This window comes from Ornithorhynchus anatinus, chromosome 16 (assembly GCF_004115215.2).
Source record: "Ornithorhynchus anatinus isolate Pmale09 chromosome 16, mOrnAna1.pri.v4, whole genome shotgun sequence".
NCBI classification, from domain to species: Eukaryota; Metazoa; Chordata; class Mammalia; order Monotremata; family Ornithorhynchidae; genus Ornithorhynchus; species Ornithorhynchus anatinus.
The window spans coordinates 3,040,725-3,051,029 of NC_041743.1; positions in this window are offsets into that span (position 1 = coordinate 3,040,725).

Here is a 10,305-nt window from a genome sequence, read left to right on the forward strand (position 1 = left end):
CTCCTCTTCTTCTTGCTGCTGCTGCTGCTGCAGGACTCGGGCTGCTGCCCCACTACCCGCCCCCTCCCCCTCCCGTCCCCGGCTGGGCGGGGGATGGGGTCTCCCCCCTGGGGTCTCCAGCTGCCCACTCCCTCTCTCCCCGGGCAGGGGGTCTCAGGCCGCCCCCTCCTCTGCTCCCTCCAGCTGGCTGGGCAAGGGGTCGGGGTCAGGGGTCAGGGTCGCCCCTCCCCCCTCCCCCCCGGTCCTGCCCTCCCCCCGGCCGTGGGCGACCCCGGGCAGGAGACCAGGAGCTGCAGGGGCTGCAAACAGCCGCTGCAGCCGCCGCCGCCGCTGCATGCGCTCTGCACCGCCGCTGCATGCGCGCTGCACCTCTTCTGCATGCAGTCCTGCAGCTCTGCCCTCCGCTGCATGCAGCGCCGCAGCTCGCCCCCCCCCCCCCGCGCTGCATGCGGCGCTGCAGCTCTGCCGCCCCCCCGGGAGCGATGCGTCCGTCCTCGGGGGCAGCGGCGGCTCCTCCTCCTCCTCCTCCTCTCCCTCCCCGGGGGTCCCCGGGGGTCCTCGGGGGGCCATGGCGGCGCGGGGGGAGGGGTCGGGGGGCGCGGCGCCGGGAGAGCGGGCTTCGCGCCCACAAGTCGTGGCCCTCGCCGGCCGCCGTCCGGGACCCGAGCGCGCCTGCGCCGCGCGCACGGGGGGGGGGCGGGGCCCGTCGCGGGGACGGGGAGGAGGGAGGTGTGAAGCACGTGACGGGGAGGGAGGAGGTGCGGAGCACGTGACGGGGAGGCGGTGTGGAGCACGTGAGGGGAGGAGGGAGGTGTGAAGCACGTGAGGAGGGGGGAGGAGGGAGGGGTGGAGCTCGTGACGGGGAGGCGGGCGGTGCGAAGCACGTGACAGGGAGGAGGAGGAGGGAGGTGCGAAGCACGTGACGGGGAGGAGGGAGGAGGTGCGGAGCACGTGAGGAGGAGGGAAGGTGCGGAGCGCTTAACGAAGCAGCATGGCTCAGTGGCAAGAGCGCGGGCTTGGGAGTCCGAGGACGTGGGTTCGAATCCCGACTCCGCCGCTCGTCTGCCCTGTGACTGTGGGCAAGTCACTGAACTTCTCTGGGCCTCAGTGACCTCATCTGTAATATGGGGATGAAGACTGGGAGCCCCACGTCGGGCAACCTGTTTACCGTGTATCTACCCCAGCGTTTAGAACAGTGCTTGGCCCTTAGTAAGCACTTCACAAATACCATCATCATTATTATTATTTAAAACCAAAATTCTCCTCCTTCTCCTCCTTCTTCTGCTTCTCCTCCTTCTTCTCCAGCTCCTCCTCCTTCTGCTTCTCCTCTTCCTTCTGCTTCTCTTCCTTCTTCTGCTTCCCCATCTCTTTCTTCTGCTTCTCCTTCTCTTCCTCCTCCTCTTCCTTCTCCTCCTCTTCTCCAGCTCCTCCTCCTTCTGCTTCTCCTCTTCCTTCTCCTCCTTATGCTTCTCCTTCTCTTCCTTATCCTTCTGCTCTCCTTCCCTTCCTCCTCCTCTTCCTTCTCCTCCTCCTGCTCCTTCTTCTGCTTCACCTTCTCTTCCACCTCCTCTTCCTTCCCCTTCTCCATCCCCTTCCTCTCCTTCTCTTCCTCCTTCTCCTCCTGCTCCTCCTTTTCCTCCTCCCCTTCTTCCCCTTCTTGCTTCCCCTTCTCTTTCTCCTTCTCTTCCTCCTCTTCCTCTTTCTCCTTCTGCTCCTCCTCCTCCCCCCTTCTCCTGCTCCTTCTCCTTCTCTTCCTCCTCTTCCTCTTTCTCCTTCTGCTCCTTTTCCTCCCTCTCCTGCTCCTTCTCCTCCTCTTCCTCCTCCTCCTCCTATTCCTCCTCCTCCTCCTATTCCTCCTTCTCCTCCTTTTCTTCCTCCTCCTCTCCTTCTCCTGCTCCTTCTCTTCCTCCTCCTCCTCCTCCTGCACCTTCCCCTTCCCCTTCTCCTCCTTCTCCTTCTCTTCCTTCTGCTTCTCCTCTTCCTCCTGCTTCTCCTCTTCCTCCTCCTTCTCCTCCCTCTTCTCTTCCTCCTCCTCCTGCTCCTCCCCCTTCTTTTCCCTCTTCTTCTCCTGCTCCTTCTCCACCTCTCCTCCTTCTCCTCCTTTTCCTTCTTCTCCTCCTCCACCTCCCCCTTCTCCTCCTCCTTCTCTTGCTTCTCCTCTATTTCTCCTTCTCTTCCTCCTCCTCCTTATCTTCCTCTTCCTCCTGCTCCTTCCCCTTCTTTTCCCTCTTCTCCTTCTCCTTTTCCTTCTCCTCCTCCTTCTCCTCCTCCTCCCCCTTCTCCTCCTCCTCCTCTTGCTTCTTCTCCTCTATTTCTCCTTCTCTTCCTCCTCCTCCTTATCTTCCTCTTCCTCCTGCTCCTTCCCCTTCTTTTCCCTCTTCTCCTTCTCCTCCTTTTCCTTCTCCTCCTCCTTCTCCTCCTCCTCCCCCTTCTCCTCCTCCTCCTCTTGCTCTTTCTCCTCTATTTCTCCTTCTCTTCCTCCTCCTCCTTCCCTTCCTCCTTCCAGCGTTCACACACCTTCTGTGTAAGCGTCTTCAGTTCCCTCCTTAGTTGTCAAGTTCTAACCTTTTTACTTCCTGTGCTTTTGGCATCCGCTTTCAAAGGATAAAGTAATCCAGTTCCTCTAGGGAAAGTCATATTGCGTACTTTTACAGTGTGCCCGAGAGAAGCTGCTATTTTGGTTTCCCGTACCGTATGTGGTGAGCAGCCAAGTATCCACACTTTCATCCTTTTCACCAGCTTGTCCTCTCCACTCTAAACTCACTGTGGGCAGGGAACGTCTCTACCAACTCTTACTCTCCCAAATGCTTAGTACAGTGCTCTGCACCCAGTAAGTCCTCAATAAATTCGATTGATTGATGGGTTAATTCATTAATTCCCACTGCTGTATTTTGGGCTTAGAGGAAAGAGGATATTTATTACCTGCTTTTGAAAACTATCCTGGGAATGCGATGGTTTTCAGGAACGCTAGAAAGGGCTTACTGAAGGAGAAGAAAAATGGTGAAGAAATTACATTCATTCAACCGTACTTATTGAGTGCTTACTATGTGCAGATACTAAGCGCTCGGAAGAGTACGATACGACACTAGACGCACGCCCTGCCGACAGTGAGCTTACAGTCTAGAGGTTAGGGGTTTGCAGCGTGCCGAGCACTGAGCGAAGCGTTGGATGGATGCAAGGTAGTCAGACCGGATAAGGTCCCTGTCGCACTCGGGGCTCATTGTGTCACGAACCAGTGGTGTTTATTGGGTGCTTACTGTGTGCAGAGCACTGTACTAAGCTCTTGGGAGAGTATAATGCAAATTGTACACTCGAAGCGCTTAGTACAGTGCTCTGCACATAGTAAGCGCTCAGTACGATTGGATGAATATAACGCGACAGAATTAGCAAATATGTTCCTTGCCCCTATTGAGATTTCTGTCTAGAAGGCTGGGTGAGATGGGATTCTCTGGAGCTTTTAGAACCAGGATAGACTCTAGGGGTGGATTGGTATTCAATATTTATGATATTTATTAATTATCTCTCGTGGGCTAAAGCCCTCTGCTAAGATCTAGGTAAATACAGGTAGTCAGAGCCGTTCTTTTTTGAGCTTCCGTGCAAGCCTCATAGACTTTTAGGGTTTTATCGTCATATTGTGCTCTCCTAAACGCTTAGTCCGGTGCAAACAGGAAGCGCTCGATAAATATCATCGATTGATTAATTGATATAATCCAGTCCACCCAGGTCCTGTCTCATATGGAACTCACTTGTTTTGATGTCTGTCTCCCCCCTTCTAGACTGTAAGCCCATTATGGGCAGAGACTGTCTCTCTTTGTTGCTGAATTGTATTTTCCAAGTGCTTAGTACAGTGCTCTGCACACAGTAAGCGCTCGATAAATACGATCGAGTGAATGAATGAACGCACGCACGATCTACGGGATGACACATAGTAAGCACTTAAATACCTTTACAGAAAAACCTTCCTGACTCCTGGGGTGATAAACTAGACCGTGAGCTCAGTGTGGGCAGGGAATGTCACTGTTTATTGTTGCATCGTACTTTCCCAAGCGCTTAGGACAGTGCTCTGCACACGGTAAGTGCTCACTGAGTGCAACTGAATGAATGAATAAGCATTGGCAGAGACCCCCCTCAATTTCCCCACAGCCCGAAGAGGTTCTTTAAGAGTCATTCACCTGCCCGGAGGCAGGGGGTTGGGCCCGATGACCTCCCAGGGTCGCTCCTTCTCCTCCCCGCCCTCCACCGCCGGAACGCTCGGCCTCGACGATGCCAAGATTCTGCGATGGAGGTCAGCCACTGGGCACCCCGTCATTAGGGGTTTACGTAACGGTTTATGAGCTGCAGTGTCCCATATTTCAAAGGGCCTTTAAGTTCACTGAAGTGGGACGGCATGGGGGAGAAGAGACGTGAACTCACAGACACACACACACAAATCATGGCCGGGCTCGCTGAGGACCACCGGGCCTCCCCTGATCCCCCCGGGGGAGCTCTGCCCTGCTCGGCACGAGGGAACGAAATCTCTCTTCTCCAAGTGCTTCGCTGAGATTGTGATGAATGAATTCTCCCCCTCCCGACCCCCGCACCACCCTCGCGGGACGGGAGGGAGGGGTTGGGGTGGATTGTGTTTCGCTGACGAGGCCCGCGGCCGATAAATAAGTGTACCGGCTCTGAAAATTAGCCCGCGACCCCACAGAGTCGAAAAGAGGACGGGCTGGGTCGAAATGAAATCATGCAGCGGGCTGGGGGAAGGGGCACGGAGACCGAGAGAAGCAGCGCGGCCTAGTGGTAGAGCCCGGGCCTGGAGTCAGAAAGACCCGGGTTCTAATCCTGGCTCCGCCCCTCGTCTGCCGAGTGACCTTGGGCCAGTCACTACTAGCACGGATCGAGTGCTTCGTATCCCCGCAGCACAGTACTGGACCCTCGGGAACACAGAGAGAGGATAAAATGGCCCACGAGGAGCTCACCATCTAAAGAGATGCTGCGTGAGAAGCAGCTGGCTCAGTGGAAAAGAGCACGGGCTTTGGAGTCAGAGGTCATGGGTTCGAATCCCCGCTCTGCCACTTGTCAGCTGTGTGACTGTGGGCGAGTGGCTTCACTTCTCTGGGCCTCAGTGACCTCATCTGTAAAATGGGGATTAAGACTGTGAGCCCCACGTGGGACAACCTGATTCCCTTCTGTCTGACCCAGTGCTTAGAACAGTGCTCTGCACATAGTCAGCGCTTAACAACTACCGACATTTATTTTTATTTTTATTTTTTTACTGTATTGGACTCCCCCAAGCGCTCCGCACGCAGTAGCCCGCGCGCTCCTGGGAAGCGGAAGCGTGACTTTACCAAATCTTATCGAGTGATTCCCAAGCGCTAGCAGAGGGCGCTCAGGATTGCTACGGGCCCGGTGGTAAGAGGCCTTTCTTATCTTATAAAGTGGAGGAGCTCAGAGTTCCAAGTAATCTCGCTGACACGGAAAGCAGTCTGGGAAGGTATTCCCTTATTGTTTGGGGAATTAAAGAAAAAAACATCTCTTCACAGTCCGCGGCATCGCTCTCGTCCGGCTCGTTTAAATTCCACCTCGGTTAAGGCAGGATATATTTTCCGCTCCCTCGGGGTATCCCTTGGGAGGCTTTGCTTTCTGTCCCTTTTAACCTGATTTCTGATGGCTTTATCTGACCCGTCCCGACCTAGCCCTATGAGGAATCTGCCATCCTAGCTGGAAAAATGTATGGGATCAGCTTCTCCTCCTGTTAACGGCGTGACTCGGTGGGAAGATCATGAGATTGGAAGGCTCGAGGCTGGGTTCCAAGCCCAGCCGCGCCACCTTCGTGACCTTGGACGTGTCACTTCTCTGTACCTCAGTTTCCCCATCAGTTAAATGGAGATAAGATGCCTGCTCTCGTTGTCTCTCTCTTTTTTTAAAATGGCATTTAAGCGCTTACTCTATACCAGGCACTGTACTAAACGCTGGAGTGGATACCAGCAAATCGGGTTGGACACGGTGCCTGTCCCGTGCGGAGCTCACAGTCTCAACCCCCATTTAACAGATGAGGGAACTGAGGCGCAGAGAAGTGCAGTGATCTGCCCAAAGTCACGCGGCTGACAAGTGTGAGCCCCACGTGGGACAACCCGATCACCTTGTATCCTCCTCAGCGCTTAGAACAGTGCTTTGCACATAGTAAGCGCTTAACAAATGCCATCGTTATTATTTAAGTGGCGAGTCGACATTTGAACCCATAACCTCAGACTCCCAAGCCCGGGCTCTTTCCACTGTTTCTCCGATGCCCCCTGATGATCTGGCTTCCTCTTCTCTAACTCCTTGGTCGTGGGGTTTTTTTTTAAATCGTATTTATTGAGCGCTTACTGTGTGCAGAGCACTGTACTAAGCGCCTGGTAAATCCCATCCAGCAACAGATAGAGACAATCCCAACCCAACAACGGGCTCACGGTCTTGAAAGGGGAGACAGACGGCAAAACTAAACAAGTAGACAGGCATCAATAGCAACAAAATAAAGAAATAAAAGGATAGATATAGTCTGGATATATTTGTTCGAATCCTTTTTGTCCCAATCATTAATTTAACACATCCAATCCAAGTGTCACGAAGCCTGCTTTCTTACTGACATTTTCTTTCTTCCCGGTGCAGTTCGATATACGAGGGAAAAAAAAAATCCCTTTTATTCCCTTTAATCCCTCTGAATAACATGAACTCATCCCGTGGTTTTTGCTGTCTTTATCTTTCCCCTTTAAGCTTTCACCCACTCAGCAAACTCCTGTTCGGTTCTGGAATCCTTTCTCTCTTCTGGAACCCAGATTGGTTTTTGACTCCGCCGCAACATCCCGCTCTTCCTAAAGCTGGGAGGCGGTGTAGCCTCCCGGGAAGAGCCCCGGGATAATAATAATAATAATAACAATGATATTGGTATTTGTTAAGCGCTTACACTTAACTAAGCGCTGTTCTAAGCGCCGGCTTCGATACAAAGTCATCAGGTTGTCCCACGTAGGGCTCACAGTCTTCATCCCCATTTTACAGATGAGATAACTGAGGGCCAGAGAAGCGAAGTGACTTGCCCAAGGTCAAACAGCTGATAAGCGGTGGAGCCGGGATTAGAACCCACGACCCCTGACTCCCAAGCCCGGGCTCTTTCCCCTGAGCCACGTTGGGATCTGGGTTCTAATCCCACCTCCGTCGCTCGTCTGCTGTGTGACTCTGAGGGGGTCGCCTCTCTGTGCCTCAGTTCCCTCAACTGCCTAATTCATTCATTCAGATGTATGTATTAAGCGCTTGCAGTGTGCAGAGCACTGTATTAAGCGCTCGGGAAAGGACAATAAACAGCGACATTGTCACCACTTGTCAGCTCTTTGACTTTGGGCAAGTCACTTCACTTCTCTGTGCCTCGGTTACCTCATCTGTAAAATGGGGACTAAGACTGTGAGCCCCAGGTGAGAAAACCCGATGACCTTGTATCTACCCCAGCGCTTAGAACAGTGCTTGGTACATAGTGAGTGCTTAACAGATACCATTATTATTATATCAGTAATAATAGTAAGCGGCTTAACCAATGGAAACTGTTCCAAGCCGGACGCACTGGTCCAAACTCCTGGTCCCGGATCCATCCCTACCTATCCCCCATCTCATCCCTGCCCAGAGCCTGCCACGTCGGAGAGAATCCGGATCCTTTCAAGAAACCTCTGTGGGGTTGGGGGGGCCGTGGCAACGAAGACGAGCGTCCCCTCCCACTGCCGTAATAATGATAATAATAATGTAATCGTTAAGCGCTTATCACGTGCCGGGAACTGTTCTAAGCGCTGGGATGGATACAGGCTAATCGGGTTGGACACAGTCCCTGTCCCACGTAGGGCCCGCCGTCTCAATCCTCGTTTTACCAGCCGGTCAATCATATTTATTAAACGCTTTCTATGTGCAGAACGTCGCACTAAGCGCTCGGGAGAGTCCGATGCCCCAGTGAACAGGCACGTTCCCTGCCCGCAACGGGGTTCCCTTACAATCTAATGGAGAGCAACTCTAAGGCTCTTACAACTGTTGCGGAGTGTTATTATTTTTATTCTCCTGACTGTGCCGAGGGCAGCTCCCGAGGCCTACCGAAACCCGCTCGGGGACTGGCACGTAGTGAGAGCCGAGTGGTCCGTGGCCTGTCCCAAGGTGACCCAGCCACACACCCCGGGAACGGACACACGTGGCCTCCGGGACGGTGAGGCCAGCCACCGGGTCCACCGGGGCTACCCAGGGGACCCCGCCTGCCCAGGTCTCACAGCTTCGGGTACCTCCTACTCCCCACAAGGAAATCTGGCCTTCCCAACTTGGCCCTCTGCCTGGCTCTCTCTCTCTCTCTCTCTCCTCTCCCTCCTCTCTCCTTCTCTCCCTCCTCTCTTTCTGTCCTCTCTCCTTCTCTCTCCTCTCTAGCCTTCTCTCTCTCCTCCTTTCTCCTTCTCTCTCTTCTTCTCTCTCCTCTCTCTCACCTTCTCTCTCTCCCTCCCCTCCTCTCTCTCCTCTCCTTTTTCTCTCTCCTCTCCCTCCTCTCTCCTTCTCTCCCTCCCCTCTTTCTGTCCACTCTCCTTCTCTATCCCTCTCTTTCCTCTCTAGCCTTCTCTCTCCTCCTTTCTCCTCTCTCTTCTCTCTCCTCTCTCTCGCCTTCTCTCTCCCTCCCCTCCTTCTCTTTCCCCTCTCTCCTCTCTCCTTCTCTCCCTCTTCTCTTTCATTTTTCTCTCCTCTCCTCTCTCCTTCTCTCTCTCCCTCCTCTCTCATTTTTCTCTCCTTATCTCTCTCCTTTTCTCTCTCTCTCTCCCTCCTCTCTCTCATTTTTCTCTCCTCTCCTCTCTCTTTCCTTCTCTCTCTCCTTTTCTCTTTTTCTCCCTCTCCCTCCTCTCTCTAATTTTCTCTCCTCTCTCTTTCCTTCTGTCTCTCCTTTTCTTTCCCTCCCTCTCCCTCTCCCTCATTTTCTCTCTCTTCCTCTCTCCTTTCTCTTCTGTCTCCCTTTCTCTCTCTCCCTCCTCTCTATCTCTCCTTTACTCTCTCTTCCTTGCTCTCTCCATCCCTCTCTTCTTTCTCTCTCTTTGTCTCTCTTTCCTTTGTCTCCTTTTATCTCTCTCTCCTTTTTTCTCCCCCCCTTCTTTCTCTCCTCTCTCCCTCTTTCTCTCACCACACTGCTTCACAGATCTGTGTGAACAAGATGGGACATTTACTGGTTTGGGGCAGAGCCGGGGGGCGGGGGCGGGGGGGGAAGGACGGAATGTCCCCGAGAAGTCCCCCGCAGGCCTGGATTTGAGGAAGGCAGTGTCTCCGCCCATTTGTTTGTGGATTCAATGGCTAAATGAACTGTCCGTCCCTGAACCTTGCTGTCTAAGCCCAAGACCAAACACAGATAAACGGAGGCGATGTCAGCAGAGCCAGGGTGGGCGAGGCCGGGGCAGCTGAAGACGAAGGGCGAAGGAAAGAGGTTGACAGCGATTTTAAGGAGGGAAGAGACACCCCTAGAAACCTCTCTCTGGTTCCAAATGATAATAACGGTACTTGTTAAGCGCTTACTATGTGCCAAACATTGTTCTAAGAGCTGGGTAGATAGAAGTTAATCAGGTTGGATACAGTCCTTGTCCCACACGAGACTCACGCTTTTATCTCCATTTTCCAGACGAGGTAAACCGAGGCACGGAGCAGTTAAGTGACTCGCCCAAGGTCACACAGGAGACAAGTGGCAGAGACCGGCTTAGAATCCGGGTCCTTCTGACTCCCAGGTCGAGGCTCTATCCACCAGGTCACGACGCTTCCCCTGTGGGAAGGGAACGTGTCTACCAACTCTGTTACGTTGTCCTCCCCCAAGTGCTCTGCACACGGTAAGCGCTCAATAAATAGGTTTGATCGATTGATTGATCTCTGCTCGGGCTCGTTAGGAGTCAATAAGTGAAGGAAAATGAAGCAGGCGGCTAAAGGGGTGACGGAGGAGGCCGGGAGTCGGGGCCTGCTCCGACCCGGGGCCGAAATCCACGGCGAAGTAGCCGGAAGGAACCCCTGCCCGCTGGAGGCGCAGAAACGGTGACCGTTGGAGTATTACGGCCTTGCCGTGGCCCCGAGCTCCTGCGGTCGGGCGTACGTGCCTGCACGGGCCTGTTGTGTCAACGATAAGGCCGAAGAGCACGGTCTCCTTCAACAGAGCAAGGACAGGGCCCCGTCTTGGACAAACAGTGACTCACCCTTCTCTAGATCCAGGAATCACCAGAAGGGCCCCTCCCGCTCCAGCCCCTTTGGCCAAAAAGCATAAAAGGGGAGGGGAGGTTCATTTCCACCTGTCCCCCCACTGCC